A 14,605-nucleotide genomic window follows, 5' to 3' on the forward strand; every position below is an offset into this window, starting at 1 on the left:
TTCCCACTCTGGCAGGAGGCAATCCCTAGGCTCTCTGGAGGTTTCCTGGAACTGAGAGCCTGGTGACCTGCTTTTGGTCTAAAGGACCTGTAAGGTGAGCTGGGACGAAGTGAGAGAGCGGCATGGACTTATAAATACTAGCAAATGTAAGATAGCTAGTGGGATGCAGCCGCATAGCACAGGGAGATCAGCTCGGTGCTTTGTGACCACCTAGAAGGGTGGGATAGGGAGGGTGGGAGGGAGATGCAAGAGGGAGGAGATATGGGGATATATGTTTATGTATAGCTGACTCACTTTGTTATAGAGCAGAAACTAACACAACATTGTAAAGCAATTATACTCCATATTAAAAAAATAAATTAAATAAAGGACCTGTAGGAAATCAGAGACAGTGCTGCTACTGAGCGGAAAGCCAGCCCCTAGTGTGGCCTGTGTGATTCCTCTATAGCAGCTGGCACGGGAAAGGCATCCTCATGGAATTCTTTAATGAGGATGGCAATTCTATGAAGTGAAAAACACGGATAAAGCATTTTGAGCCTTTTGAAAGCATCTGTGTTTTACGTATCCTGATTCGTTTAGAAAGAGGTACACTGCTAAAGTGTGCTATCTCTTAGCATTAGGTGACCAGAATAGACTGCTTTTGTTTTCCCCAATAAAATAATTTGGATTATTTTGCATAAAATAATTCGGGTAAAGCCAGTTTCTGACTTTCCATAAAACTCATTTTTGCATAGTACTATGTTGGCACTAAAATTTCATAAAAATGGGTTTTTACTAAATAACAGTGCTCCTGTCTATTTTGCAAAGAATACTAAAATTCTAAGTAATTGACAAAGATAAAATCCTTGTAACGTGTGTCATTCACTTGTCAATATTAAATTTCCTCAGGTATTCAAGGATTAGACTATACTTTGGAGACATTTAACAGATTTGTTTTTAAAGTATCTAAAGCAGAGGGAGGGAAGAGTAGGGGAAGGGGGAGGGGAGAGAAGGGGAGGGGGAGGGGAGAGAAGGGGAGGGGGAGGGGAGAGAAGGGGAGGGGGAGGGGAGAGAAGAGAGACTGTTCCTTCCGATATTTTTCCTCCTTGACTTTCTGTTATATCTCCACCAAGACTTGAGGCACAACCGTAACAGTTAAAACCGATTCTACTTATCAACTTTTTCTGGTTGCCCAGATTTTATAAGGAGAGGAAAAAAAAAAACAAAGACAGGGTTATGCTGAGGGAGACACAGAAGAAAAATAAACCGGGTGCCACTAACCAGACACGTGACCTTGAGAACTCATCTGACCTCTGTGATGATTTACTGACTTGCCTAGCAAATGATGATCACTATAGCTGCTTTCAGCTCAAAAGCCCTATGAAAAGTATTAAGCTTCTAGCAAGAACACAGTCCAACCTGCACTGTCCAGCACGTACACCCCAGCACCCTCATGGTCATGCTGCCCTCTCTCACTAATACATACGCCCGTCCCAATTATAGTGAGCTCTTTGCTACGCAGCATTGTTAGGAAAACTATTTGGTAATTCAAATGTCATAGTATATAAGAAGTTAACATAAATGCCAAACATAAGCACATAAACACTTATAAACAAAATTTTACTAAAAGCAATTTAATTGATTTTTGGTGACTCAAAGTGCATTTTATGATTTTAGAATATTTGGGGGGCGTCATTACAAGCTATCACAGTACAGTGCGTATATGAGATGTCTACTGGTAGAATACCAGTTAGAGAAAGCTGAATTCTCTAAATGTTTAGCATCACCTTGAAATGTTTTCAGTTGAGAAAATTCAGAGATGTATTATAAATCCTTGCACACATCCTCAAAGGTTATGAACTAAGGAACTAAGCCATTTACTCCAAGTTTCTGTCTAATAACAGAATTTATCATAAAAATCCAACCAATGATCAGAAATGCATCATTTCTTTTTTTTGCTTTATAACAAATTTAATCAGTTATACATATACATATGTTCCCATATCCCCTCCCTTTTGCGTCTCCCTCCCACCCTCCCTATCCCACCCCTCCAGGCGGTCACAAAGCACTGAGCTGATCTCCCTGTGCTATGCGGCTGCTTCCCACTAGCTATCTACCTTACGTTTGGTAGTGTATATATGTCCATAGAAATGCATCATTTCTAAGCAAAGGTGTTTTATTTTTAACTACAGAAGGGTGAATTAATTTAGCACAGGATTTGTCAAGATTTCACCAATGAGGAAAAATAGGAACCACCTGGAAGGTGGAAGCTCAAAAGCAAGATCCCCTAGATTTTATTCCTGGATCTGCTATTCAAATTCCTGATTGTAATTATTGTTCTTAATTCCAGAGGTCAAGTAATTATAGCAGTGACTTGACTTCGTGGGCATGAGCTTAAATCTTGCTTCTGAGTTGGCTTTAAAAATGACCCAGCCCAACTTGTTCAATGCAGGAATGTCCTGTCCGGTTTCCATGGCAGATGGTCATATAGACCAGGCTCGAATGACTTTAATGACAGAAAAAATGAGCACATGACCTTAGCAGGCAACTGCCCATTCTATTCCAGGATGGCTCTGACTGCCAGAAAGCTGTTTTGTATCCAACAGAAATCTGCCTTACACTGACTTCTCTCCACTGGTCGTTGGACCATCAAGAATAATACAGAATAAACCCAGGTCCTTACCCTGGTGTGGCTGATTCTCCGAACCTGCTGATTAAGTATTCACAGGTTCAATCCCCACATAGATAAATTAGTTTTAAACAGTGAAAACCTATTTCCTGATCAGAGACAATTGCTGGCTATTGGCAAATCCTGGTTTCGGTTTTCAAGGGGATTGAGTAACATTCCAAGATTGCATCAAATAACTCATCACCATCCTGGAAAAAGAACTCAAAGTACATATCCTATTAAGGGGGTAAAAGAAGACTTACCTTTTATGCCAGAAATGGTACTCTGACTTTTGTAACTGCAAACATACAGAAAATGGAAATAGATAGCCTCATCACCCAAGGCAGGAACCTGAGAGTTATGCTTGATTCTTCCTATTTGCTCTTCCCCCAAGTCTAATGGGTCACCGAGTCCTGTCACTCCCACCTCCTCTCAATCCCCATCAGCTTAGGTCAGGCCCTTCTTGTCTTGTCTGGCCCACAGAGTACGGGACTTTCGTCTGTTTTGTCCACTGCCGTGTCCCTAGCACCTAGAACATTACCCGACATATATGGGGGTCAACAAATACTTGCTGAATGAATTTGCATAGCTTCCTCCATGGCTGGACTCATCTCCTTCCACTGCAGCCCCACTACCTCCATGGTTTCTTTCCTAATACCAGGGCATCCCCCTGCTTAAACCCCTCCCATACAGACAGAGCTCCAGCTCCCGAGCAAGACAAACATGGCCTTTCAGAGACTGGCCCCCACTTACCCAGCAGTATCATCTCCTGTCACCAATGCCACTCATGCCGGAGGCACATTAAAGAGCTCATAGTTCTTGGCCTTCTTTTGCTTTTCTACCCTTCCCCGAGATGCCCGGATCTGCTTTTACCCTGGCAAACCTCCACTGGACAGTTCAGTGCCAGCTCGAACAGATGTCCTGTGTAAAATGACCTGTTCTTTCCTCTGAGCACCCAAGAGCGCTTTGTGTGTTCCACCCCCTTGGTCCTTTTATGTAAAGTACTGTGATCATACCATGCCAGCCAATCTTCCCATCAAATCTAAGTCAAGGTCTCTATTTTATTCTTCCTACAGGCTGGCACACTGAGAGCAGGCTCTCAGAAAATGTCTGTTGAAATGAAATGAAGCTATAGTGTAAGAGGTAAAGTCATACACTTGTAAAACACATAAAACACAAACCCGACATACTAGTGTTATGAGTTTTTCTACAGTTCAGTGGCACTCATTTCCAGATTCTTGAACTCAACTTATTTTGAAAATTAGTACCACTTTTAAAATATCACTACAAAGGTATCTGGATGTCATTTCATAACACATATTCCATTACTCAACCCACATAATAGGTCAAAGTGAAAACGAGAACTTTCAATATAATTTTTTTCTTCCTCAGTGAAACAGATTTTATTTTCAAAACACAGAGTTTAATTTCTTCCTTTTCCTTTGGATTGACTATTCCATAGATTCCAAAGAACATATCACACAGTCCACGTCTATAAAATTCAGAAAAAGTGAGGCTTGGAAAATAGAATACCCATGTGCCCCTACCTAAGGGTGGGGATTTCATGGGAGGGTAAAACAGTGACCAATTCCTTTCAAGAATAACGTCTGTTTTTGTTTTTTCGGAGAGTTTAGTTGGAGCCCATAACATAATATGCAACTTGAGGTCAGTTACCAAAAAAAAAAAAATGCTACTTTTATAATGTTGTACACAATACATAAAGAACAAATAAAATTGGCCCAGTAGAAGAACTGGCCAGTCACCCGGAAGACTCTAATTACTGTCCTCTCTACAGGCTACATTTCGAGTTGTCTTGCCCAGGGCATGACGGGGCAGTCCCTGGACTGGCCTCTGCTACTGGACCTCCCCAGCCCACTCCAAACTGGGCATATCCTGGGCGGGGTGGCCAGGGCCCCCCAGCTCTTCTCTCCTTCCGGCAAAGAGCAAGGGTGAGGGGTTCTTCTGTTAACAGTGCGTTTGCTTAACCAGATCCCAGGCTTTTGATGTTTTAAGTTTCGGTTTTCCGTTTCATCATTAAGCAGTGTTGTGGCATATAATTTCCATACAGCAGTCTTCCTGGTGGAGGAAGGAGGCTAGACGGAACCTGGGTTACATTTTCTCTTAGCGATGCTCACTGCTTGCAGCTTACACGATAGAAACAATCCCTTTGGGTTTCTCGGCCTCATCACATATTCATATTCTCTATGTATCTATAAACACACACAAACACATACATACATACATGCCCTCCTAGACACAACGGTTTATGAAGATTCCTTTCAGCTATTCAGTAATACCGCCACCTTAGAGAGCGGTCACCGGTTTTTTAGTGTCCTGGGCCATCTCGTAAAGCTAGAGTAGTTTGCACGTCTTCCAAAGGTGTGTCCTTAACCCCTTCCCTTATAATGAGGAACTGGCTGTACAATCATTCCCAACCTGCGGAAGGATGTCAGCCTCAGACCACCTTCATGACCTACAGGGTAAGGCACCTGCGGCCAGCCTGGAGGGTAAAAAAGGGGGAAGGGGCGCTCTGGGCTGGACGCCCCCGCTGCCCTTCCGCACCAGGTCAGGATCGCCAGGGCCCGGAAACCCTCCCAGCGAGAGCAGCCGTCCCACCCGAGGGGACGCCCTACCCTCGCCACCCACGACCCTGACTGGCTCCGGGTCGCAGGGAAGGCGGCTACAGGAACCGCTTCCAGGGCGGAGAGGGAGCCCCTGCCCGCCCCCTGCCCCGGCTCACCCGGCGCCCGGGCTCCGGCCTCCCTCGGGGTCACTGCCTCCTCGGCATCGTTACCGCTGGGAGAGGGCTCTGAACCTGGATGCAGACGCCGACCAAGGGACCGGCCGGGGGCGGCGGCGGCGGGGGCTGGGGAGCCTCTGGCGGACGCGCGGCCTCGCAACCCCACCCAGCGCTGCTCAGCTGACAGTTGCGCCAGCCTCCTCACCTCCGCCCGGGAATTTCCCGGGCCCCGCCCGCTGCAGGCCCCACCCCGACGCCCCGCCCCTCGGCAGGCCGCGCCTCCGGCAGGCCGCGCCTCCCGCAGGCCCCGCCCCAACTCTCCGCCCTGCCTGTCTCGTGGGCCAGCCCACAGCCTCCCTGCTAGACCCGCAGCTCTCCCAGGGTCCAGGCCCGGACGCGGATTAATGCGGGTTGCGCATTAACCCAGTGTGACTGCCGTGACGGACGGCGTTAATTAAAACACACTGTTAATTAAATGGAGTGTGAGGTGTCGGTCTTCGCCGCAGGGGGTGCCTGTAGAAGTCCAGAGCCACGGGGGCCGCTGCGCCTCACTGAAAGAGGGCGACGGTCCCAGGCATCCTTGGGACGAGACCTCAATCTCTGTTAAAGGCCTTACCTTTAGATAGAGTTAATTGCGCACTCACGGCTTTCTACCCGATTTTGCCCTTGAAATAGACCTTTAATTAAAAACACAAAGCCTGCCGGATGCTTCTGGGGCTCTTGTTCCCGGGGAACAGGCCAGCCGTTGACACTCGGAGGTTTCAGGTGCTCCAGGCAGGTGGGATTACTAGATCGACCTGGACTGTACCTGGAAGACAGAAGTATTGATCTCCTGGACCGGAAGAGGGTGGTTGCCTCCAGACTAGACGGCTTGAAAAGTGAGGAAACAAGACGAGGAAGAGCCGCCCTAGTTTGCATCCTAAGCACCTCGAAGAGGGATAAGCAAGGACGCAGACACAGGACACACAAGGCGTCTGATCGCGAGGTCACGGTCTCGGCGAAGCCGGTGCGGCCGGTTCTTCGGGTGACAGGCCCCTCGTGTAAGATAAAACAAATTAGGGCGGGGTCCCAGGAGGTGAGGGAGAGAGGGTCTGGGAGCAGGTTTGTGCTGAAGACTAAGAAGGACGCGTCGCACGTGGGAAGAAACTTGATTTACGAATGAAGAGGCTGACGCTGCTCAAATCTGCGGGATACCAAGCACGTTGTTGCTCACCCAAACTGCTCGCTGGTTAGACGGAAACGAAAAAAAAAAAATCCTAATCGAAATAGGAAAGGGGGGACGCGCCCTCTCCTGGTATCCTGAAGGATTCAACTCCTCTATTTAGACCGCCTGCTCCAGGCCAGCTCTTCCTGCCCGACTCTTAACACCACCGAGACTAACCCCCTGCTCAAGGCAAAGAGGGCTAGCAAGTCAGTACCTGCCCCAGACCCAATTCTGGAGGGTCCCTCCTGGGCTTGTTAGGGGTGCCTGGGGCGAGTCAACTCTATGGGCTCACTTCCGGTATTTTGAACCATGTTAAAGGAGAGAGTAAAGGAGTATTAGAGAAGCTCGGAGCAGGGAGGGGGATGGGATGGGGTGGGATAGTTAGAGGTTGGGGGAGGCGTCATACACAAGGCTGCCACCAGCTGTGGAGTGAGAAGTTTGAGGGTGGGTGAGTTTCTGGTAGAGAAAGTGGTCAGGTTGCTCCTGAAACGTTGAGCACTCCCACCACTTCTTAGCTGTGTGACCTTGGACAAGTTACCTAATCTTGATGGGCCTCATTCTCTTTATCTGTACAATGGGGCCTCTAATACAGGTCCAAAATTCCAAAGGTCTGAGAATCCAAAGCCTTTCTCAGTTCATTTGGTGGCAGAACCAGACCCAAACTGATGCAAAGTTATTTACATTCTTTATTTACATCACTTAATATGATTATTTGTTTCACTGAAGCCACCTTAATTAGATTGTATGAGATCTGTTTCAGACCCTCTTGGGGAGTTATATTATGTAAATTACATGCACCTTATTACCTTCCTGAAATCCAAAAAATTCTGAGTTCTGAAATAGAGCTCACACCAAAGGCTTTAAATAAAGGATTTGGCTATACTGAGCTTACTGCCTAAGGTCACTGTGATGATTAAGGGATAATACATGTAAAACACTGAGAACAATGCCTGATGCACAATGTTAGTTGCTATTCTTACTGCTAGTGTTAGAACCAACTCAGGGGACTTCCCTGGTGGCACAGTGGTTAAGAGTCTGCCTGCCAATGCAGGGGACACAGGTTCAAGCCCTGGTCCAGGAAGATCCGATAAGCCAGTGCGCCACGACTACTGAGCCCGTGCTCTAGATCCCGCGAGTCACAACTACTGAAGCCCACAGGCCAGCCTGTGCTCCGCAACAAGAGAAGCCACCACAAGGAGAAGCCTGTGCACTGCAACGAAGACCCAATGCAGCTCCCCCCCCAAAAAAAGAACCAACTCTGTTTCTTAGCCTGAATAGTCCAGCGGGGTGCCTCCTTCCTCTCTCACACTTCCATGAGTAGATAGAATCTAAGTGCAGCTAAGAAAACTGAAATTATGAGATGCCTTCCGCTGTTCACTGATGTGGTTTTGCGGTAGGTGAATGCAAAGCAGTGTGGTAGGCTATTTAGTGAGATACTCATTTGTTTCATGCTTTCTATACCCCTCCCTACCCACCCCCTTTGTTTGGAGAATACAGCTAATCCCTTTGTGTTTCCTATCACAAGGGTATTTGCAAGATTCTTGGAAGACCAACCTTTCTTCTTGTCTCTTGAGAAAGCCCAATCATGGTCTACCCCAGGTGTCCTGGAGAGAGAGAGCAGAGAACCCAGGTGGGGTGGGGGCCTTTCACAGCATTTGGGGGAGTGGGAGGGGGGTGGAGGTTGGTGGTCTCCTGAGCATCAAGGACTCAAGCCTCAGCCCCTGCAGCACCAGGACACATGGCCAGCTCTTGGAGTGACACAGCTATATGAGACATCTATTGGACCTTGGGGACTTGGTCCCCAAGGGGACCACAGCTATATGAGACATCTATTGGACCTTGGGGACTTGGTCTCACAGCTTCTGCAGATTCTGGAGTGCTGGCTTGTCACTGGAAATAACAGAGCAACCTGCCCTCTCCTTAGAAGAAGCTTTATGGTAGATGGTGAGGATACCAGCATCAATGGGCTGATCAACTTAACGGGCTGAAGAATAAATGGCCCTAACTCCAGTGGATGCCAAAACCCCCCCTGGATTTTTCCATGACCCCAGAGAAGGAGAGCCTCCACTCAAGGCCTCAGTGAGGCTCAAGAGTGGATTTCCCTACACTCCTACAGGGCCAGGGCTGGGTGGACAGAAAGTAAAGATATGTCACATATTTATGCATATCTGAGCTACTGGTAGAAAAATATACACACTTGGGACACCAGATCCAAAGACTACCTGAACTATGATCTACCTATCCTATGACTCCATATATATGAAATGCCTAGAAGAGGAAAGCATAGACGGAAAGCAGACTTGTGGTTGCCTGGGGCTGGGAGTGGCTTGGACTGCAGATGAGCTCGTGGGAATTTTGGGGGATTGAGGAAAATATTCTAAAACTGGTTGGTAATGAGGATTGCACAACTCTACCAGCATAAAGGTTATTGAATTGTACACGTACAATGGGTGGGTGAATTTTAAGGTACGTAAATCATATCTCATTACAGCTGCAAAAACAACACCGAGGGAATTCCCTGGCGGTCCAGTGATTAGGACTCCACGCTTTCACGGCTGAGGGCATGGGTTCGATCCCTGGTCAGGGAACTAAGATCCCACAGGCTGCGTGGTGCGGCCCGCCCACCCCCCCAAAAAAACAAAATAACAACAGCAACAACACAAAAAAACACCAAAAATAATACCAGAAGTAAATCATCACGCTCTCCGGTAAGGGGTATGCCCCTTCTTCTGTTGGGCCAGAGGTGAAGCGGCTGTGTCAGTCATCTACTCTGTAGCTGAGCTGGGTCTGGGCTTCGTCTGAGGTTTAGTTAGATTCAGTTCACAATTGGCTCCAAATATTCTGAGGATGGCTTCCTCAAAAAAAGTTCAACAGAATTCCCATATAACCCAGCAATTCTACTCCTAGGTATAACCAAAGAACTGGAAACAGGGACTCAGGCAAGTGCATGTGAATGCCTCTAATGGGTCGCTTCCCTCTTACTGATACCTGGCATTGCAGCAACTCCCTGGATGAGGAGTGAGGCTTCCGTCAGAGCCCGGCTCTGGGATTAGGGGCTAACCTGTCGCCAATTTAGCAGCAGCCTCAGACAAGTATCTGGAGTCCCAGGAACAATGCCTCTGCTTTGAGAAAAGCTGGAGCAAGTGTGTGTGTGTTTGTGTGTGCATGTGTATGTGGTCTCTGCTTCCTTCCTCTCCTTTGCCCCCCAGCTCTAGACCTTGAAACAGTAAACTCATTGGGAAGAAACTGGGTGTTTATCTTTTAGGTGATCTTCAGTCCTCTGTGAACATTGAATAAGAAGACCACAATAATACTACTACTTCCTACTTCTTCCCACTGTAAACACAGAAGCTGTCATACTCCCTGCCACCTTTTCCATCAAGTCAAAGTAGAGCATGGAGGAACACTAAATTCTTGTTTCTTGATGTGGCATGTATATACAATGGAATATTACTCAGCCATAAAAAGAAACGAAATTGAGTTATTTGTAGTGAGGTGGATGGACCTAGAGTCTGTCATACAGAGTGAAGTAAGTCAGAAAGAGAAAAACAAATACCGTATGCTAACACATATATATGGGATCTAAAAAAAAAAAAATGGTGGGCTTCCCTGGTGGCGCAGTGGTTGAGAGTCTGCCTGCCGATGCAGGGGACACGGGTTCGTGCCCTGGTCCGGGAAGATCCCACATGCCATGGAGCGGCTAGGCCCGTGAGCCATGGCCGCTGAGCCTGCGCGTCCAGAGCCTGTGCTCTGCAAGGGGAGAGGCCACAACAGTGAGAGGCCCGCGTACCGCAAAAAAAAAAAAAAAAAAAAAAAGGTTATGAAGAACCTAGGGGCAGGACAGGAATAAAGATGCAGACATAGAGAACGGACTTGAGGACACGGGGAGGGGGAAGGGTAAGCTGGGACAAAGTGAGAGAGTGGCATGGACTTATATATACTAGCAAACGTAAAACAGATAGCTAGTGGGAAGCAGCCACATAGCACAGGGAGATCAGCTCTGTGCTTTGTGATCACCTAGAGGGGTGGGATAGGGAGGGTGGGAGGGAGACGCAAGAGGGAGGAGATATGGGGATATATGTATATGTATAGCTGACTCACTTTGTTATACAGCAGAAACTAACACACCATTGTAAAGCGATTATACTCCAATAAAGATGTTTAAAAAAAATTCTTGTTTCTTTGTTTTACTTTAAAAGTGTTAAGAGTTCCTGGAGCAAAATTTTCTGTTGAAGTATTAAGTAGCCAGCGCCCGTTGATTTGGGAAAATAATTGCAATGAGACGCCACAATTCTTCGTCATGGTCTGAAAAGCATTGCCATTCCCTTGTTTGTGTGCCTGAGGAGTAAGAAATTGCCTGGGTGTCTCACTTTCTACACAGTTTCTTGCTTCTGATTAAATAATTCATCAGTCAGTGTTAAAGGACCTGATTTCTTCTTTTCTCATCTCCCTTATTCTTCCAAAATGAGATGTCTCACTTCTCAGAAGTGCATGGGGGAATGGGGGGACACAGGCCTGGGTGTCAGACTATATATTTTATATATCTTATATATTTTTGTATATTATTATATATGTTATATATCATATTATATTTATATTATATAATTATACTATACTTTATATGCTATTTATATTCTATATTATGCTATATTAATATATAATTATATTATATGTTATATATTATAAATATATTTATATTATAGATTATATTTATATGATATAATTATGTATTATATATAATTTTATTTTGATTTTACAGTTTGAAATACATATATATATATATATGTATATTGAGAGAGAGAGAGAGGAAGAGAGAGAAAGATTGATTTATTATGAAAAATTGGCTCATATGATCATGGAGGCTGCCACTGGCCAGCTTGAGAGGCAGGACTGGGTGTGATGCAGAGCTGAAGCTGTGGTCCCAGGCCAAAACCTGGCAGGGTTGAGACCCATGAAGACAATGTTTCAGTTTGAACCTGAAGGCAGGAAAAATTTGATGTCCCAGCTCAAGGCAGCCAAACAGGAAGAATTTCCTCTTATTTGGGGGAGAGTCAGCCTCCAGTTCTATTCAGGCCTTCAACTGATTGGATGAGGCCCACCCACATTAGGGAGAACAATCTGCTTTATACAGCCTTATCAAATTAAATTTTAAACTGATCCAAAAACTCCTTTATGGAAATACCCAGAATAATGTTTTTCCAAATGTCTGGGTCCCCCATGGCCCATTCAAGTTGACACATAAAATTAACCATTGTACTTCTATAGACCCTGACTTAAGGCATGGCTAGTTAAATTATCAGAAGTGACTTTGCAATTTGAAAAGTTACAAGTCCCCTGTTTTCATGAGAAAATGTATTCATATATGGCTTTCAAATAGACTATTATAAACCTGGATACAAAACCTTAGCTGGATTGCCCATGACCTTTTGTCCCACAAAACCTCAGTGTTCCCGTCACCAGACTACGTTACCCCTTTTCTGATTTTGTGGACAGAGTTCCCATTTCCCTTGTCACAGACCAATAGACAGTTATTAGATTTATAGACATAATGCCCTGATGAGCAGTAATACAGGTTTCTCTGGGGCTGGTCCCCTCTGATCTTCACAACTGGATGCCAGGAGCGTACCTCTTTCTTTTCTAAGGTCCATGGTTCAATTCTCCGGCTCATATAGCTTTAAATTTTGCAACTGGTGCTGATGCAGTTGAGTGAGGGGTTTTTTGCTTTTCGCCATGTGTGGAGAAGAGCTTGTTCCTCTCCCGCTCAGCCGTGCAGGTTGAATTGGCCAAAGCTATGGTTATGGAGAAGCCTAGTCCCCTGCTGGTCAGGTGGGAATTTGTGAGACAGTATTACACACTGCTGAACCAGGCCGCAGACATGCTACACAAATTTTATGGAAAGAACTCTTCTTATGTCCATGGGGGATTGGATTCAAATGGAAAGCCAGCAGATGCGGTCTATGGGCAGAAAGAAATCCATAGGAAAGTGAGGTCACAAAACTTCACGAATTGCCACACTCAGATCTGTCCTGTCGATACTCATGCCACTCTGAATGATGGTGCGGTGGTCCAGGTGATGGGCTTGCTCTCTAATAGCAACCAGGCTTTGAGGCCATTCACAAGACTTTTGTCCTTGCTCCTGAGGGCTCTGCTGAAAATAAGTTTTATGTTCACAATGATATCTTCAGATACCAAGAGGAGGTCTTTGGTGGCTTTGTCACTGAGCCTCAGGAAGAATCTGAAGAAGAAGCAGAGGAACCTGAAGAAAGACAGCAGACCCCTGAGGTGGTACCTGATGATTCTAGAACTTTCTATGATCAAACTGTCAGCAATGACTTAGAAGGACATTTAGAAGAACGTGTTGCTGAACCAGAGCCTGATCCTGAACCAGAACCGGAGCAAGAACCTGCGTCTGTAGTCCAAGAGGAAATGTCTGAGCATATTGGAAGAAACGACTCCTGAGGATGCTCAGAAGAGTTCTTCTCCAGCGCCTGCAGACATAGCCCAGACGGGGCAAGAGGACTTGAGAAACTTTTCTTGGTCAACTGTGACCAGTAAGAACCTTCCTCCCAGTGGAGCTGTTCCAGTTACTGGGATACCACCTCATGTTGTTAAACTACCAGCTTCATAGCCTCGTCCAGAGTCTAAGCCTGAATCTCAGATTCCACTGCAGAGGCCTCCGAGAGATCAGAGGGTGCGAGAACAGCGAATAAATGTTCCTCCCTAGGGGGAACTTAGAGCAGTCCGTGAGGCTGGTGAGCAAGGTGATGTTGAACCCCGAAGAATCGTGAGACACCCTGACAGCCACCAGCTCTTTATTGGCAGCCTGCCTCATGAGGTCGAGTCGAGCTTAAAGATTTTTTCAAAATTATGGGAATGTGGTGGAGCTGCATATTAACAATGGTGGGAAATTACCCAATTTGGGGTTTGTTGTGCTTGATGATTCTGAGCCTGTTCAGAAGGTGCTTTGCAACAGGCCCATCATGTTCAGAGGTGAGGTCCGCCTGAATGTGGAAGAAAAGACGACTCGAGCCACCCGGGAAGGGGACCATCGAGATAACCGCCTGCAGGGACCTGGAGGCCCTCAAGGTGGGCTGGGTGGTGGGATGAGAGCCCCCCCCGGCAGAGGCATGGTGCAGAAACCAGGATTTGGAGGGGGAAGGGGCAATGCTCCAAGGCAGTGAATCACTCTTCACTGATCTTCAGGCAGCAGTGCAAACCCTAGCTCCCACAGAATGGTGAATTTCTTCAGCCAACTTTTGGTTGAATCTGATCCTAGTCTATCATAAACTGCTTAAGTTTGTACAATTTTACTTTTTGTGTTAATGGTGTGTGCTCCTTCCTCACCCCCCCTCCCATTTTAGTCCTTCACTTCTAATTTTTTGGAATGATATTTTAGGAAAAATGGATTTTTAAAGAAGAAGGAAAAAAAAAAAGACTGCATTTCCTTGCTTTATTTGCATATACAGACTGGATTTTTTTTTAAACAGTTTCCCCAAAGGAATGTGTCTTGCTTATTACTGACATTTGGTACGTTTCATTCATTGGAATATTTCTTTTTATTTTTTAATTTTTGGCTGTGTTGGGTCTTCGTTGCTGCGTGTGGGCTTTCTCTAGTTGTGTTGACGGGCTTCTCGTTGCGGTGGCTTCTCTTGTTGTGGAGCACGGGCTCTAGGCATGCAGGCTTCAGTAGTTGTGGTGCATGGACTCAGTAGCTGTGGCTTGCGGGCCCTAGAGCGCAGGCTCAGTAGTTGTAGCCCCTGGTCCTAGCTGCTCTGCAGCATGTGGTATCTTCCCGGACCAGGGCTCGAACCCGTGTCCCCTGCATTGACAGGTGGATTCTTAACCGCTGTGCCACCAGGGAAGCCCGGAATATTTCTTACTTATTTTCTACATGTTTCAAAAGCCTGTGAGAATTACAGGATTTGATAAATATTTTGAAGGCAGGAAAAACCCAAATTGTCTCTTCTTTGAGAGTCATGAGTACCTTCTGGTGTGGAAAATTTGCTGTTGGAAA

The 14,605-nt window shown here is 46.1% G+C and overlaps 1 protein-coding gene and 1 pseudogene across 4 annotated transcripts in view; one reads left to right on the plus strand and one right to left on the minus strand.

Moving 5' to 3' along the window:
- Positions 1–5,601, minus strand: part of OPTN (optineurin) — a 43,139-nt gene extending 37,538 nt beyond the window's left edge. Inside the window, exon 1 of one of the 3 annotated variants that reach the window (XM_082617460.1) lies at positions 5,388–5,601. The gene's annotated coding sequence lies outside the window, so the exon portion shown is untranslated. Of the gene's footprint in view, positions 1–372; positions 396–5,387 lie in introns of those variants that run through there. The other 2 variants (XM_082617459.1, XM_082617458.1) reach the window with 2 other exon arrangements.
- Positions 5,602–12,303: 6,702 nt separating this feature from the next.
- On the plus strand, positions 12,304–13,772 carry LOC309803129 (ras GTPase-activating protein-binding protein 1-like; annotated as a pseudogene). The gene has a single exon. The product of its transcript is annotated as a ras GTPase-activating protein-binding protein 1-like (transcript).
- The last annotated feature ends 833 nt before the right edge of the window (positions 13,773–14,605 follow it).

Source organism: Mesoplodon mirus (genome assembly GCF_964341445.2).
Source record: "Mesoplodon mirus genome assembly, chromosome: 4".
Taxonomy (NCBI): Eukaryota; Metazoa; Chordata; class Mammalia; order Artiodactyla; family Ziphiidae; genus Mesoplodon; species Mesoplodon mirus.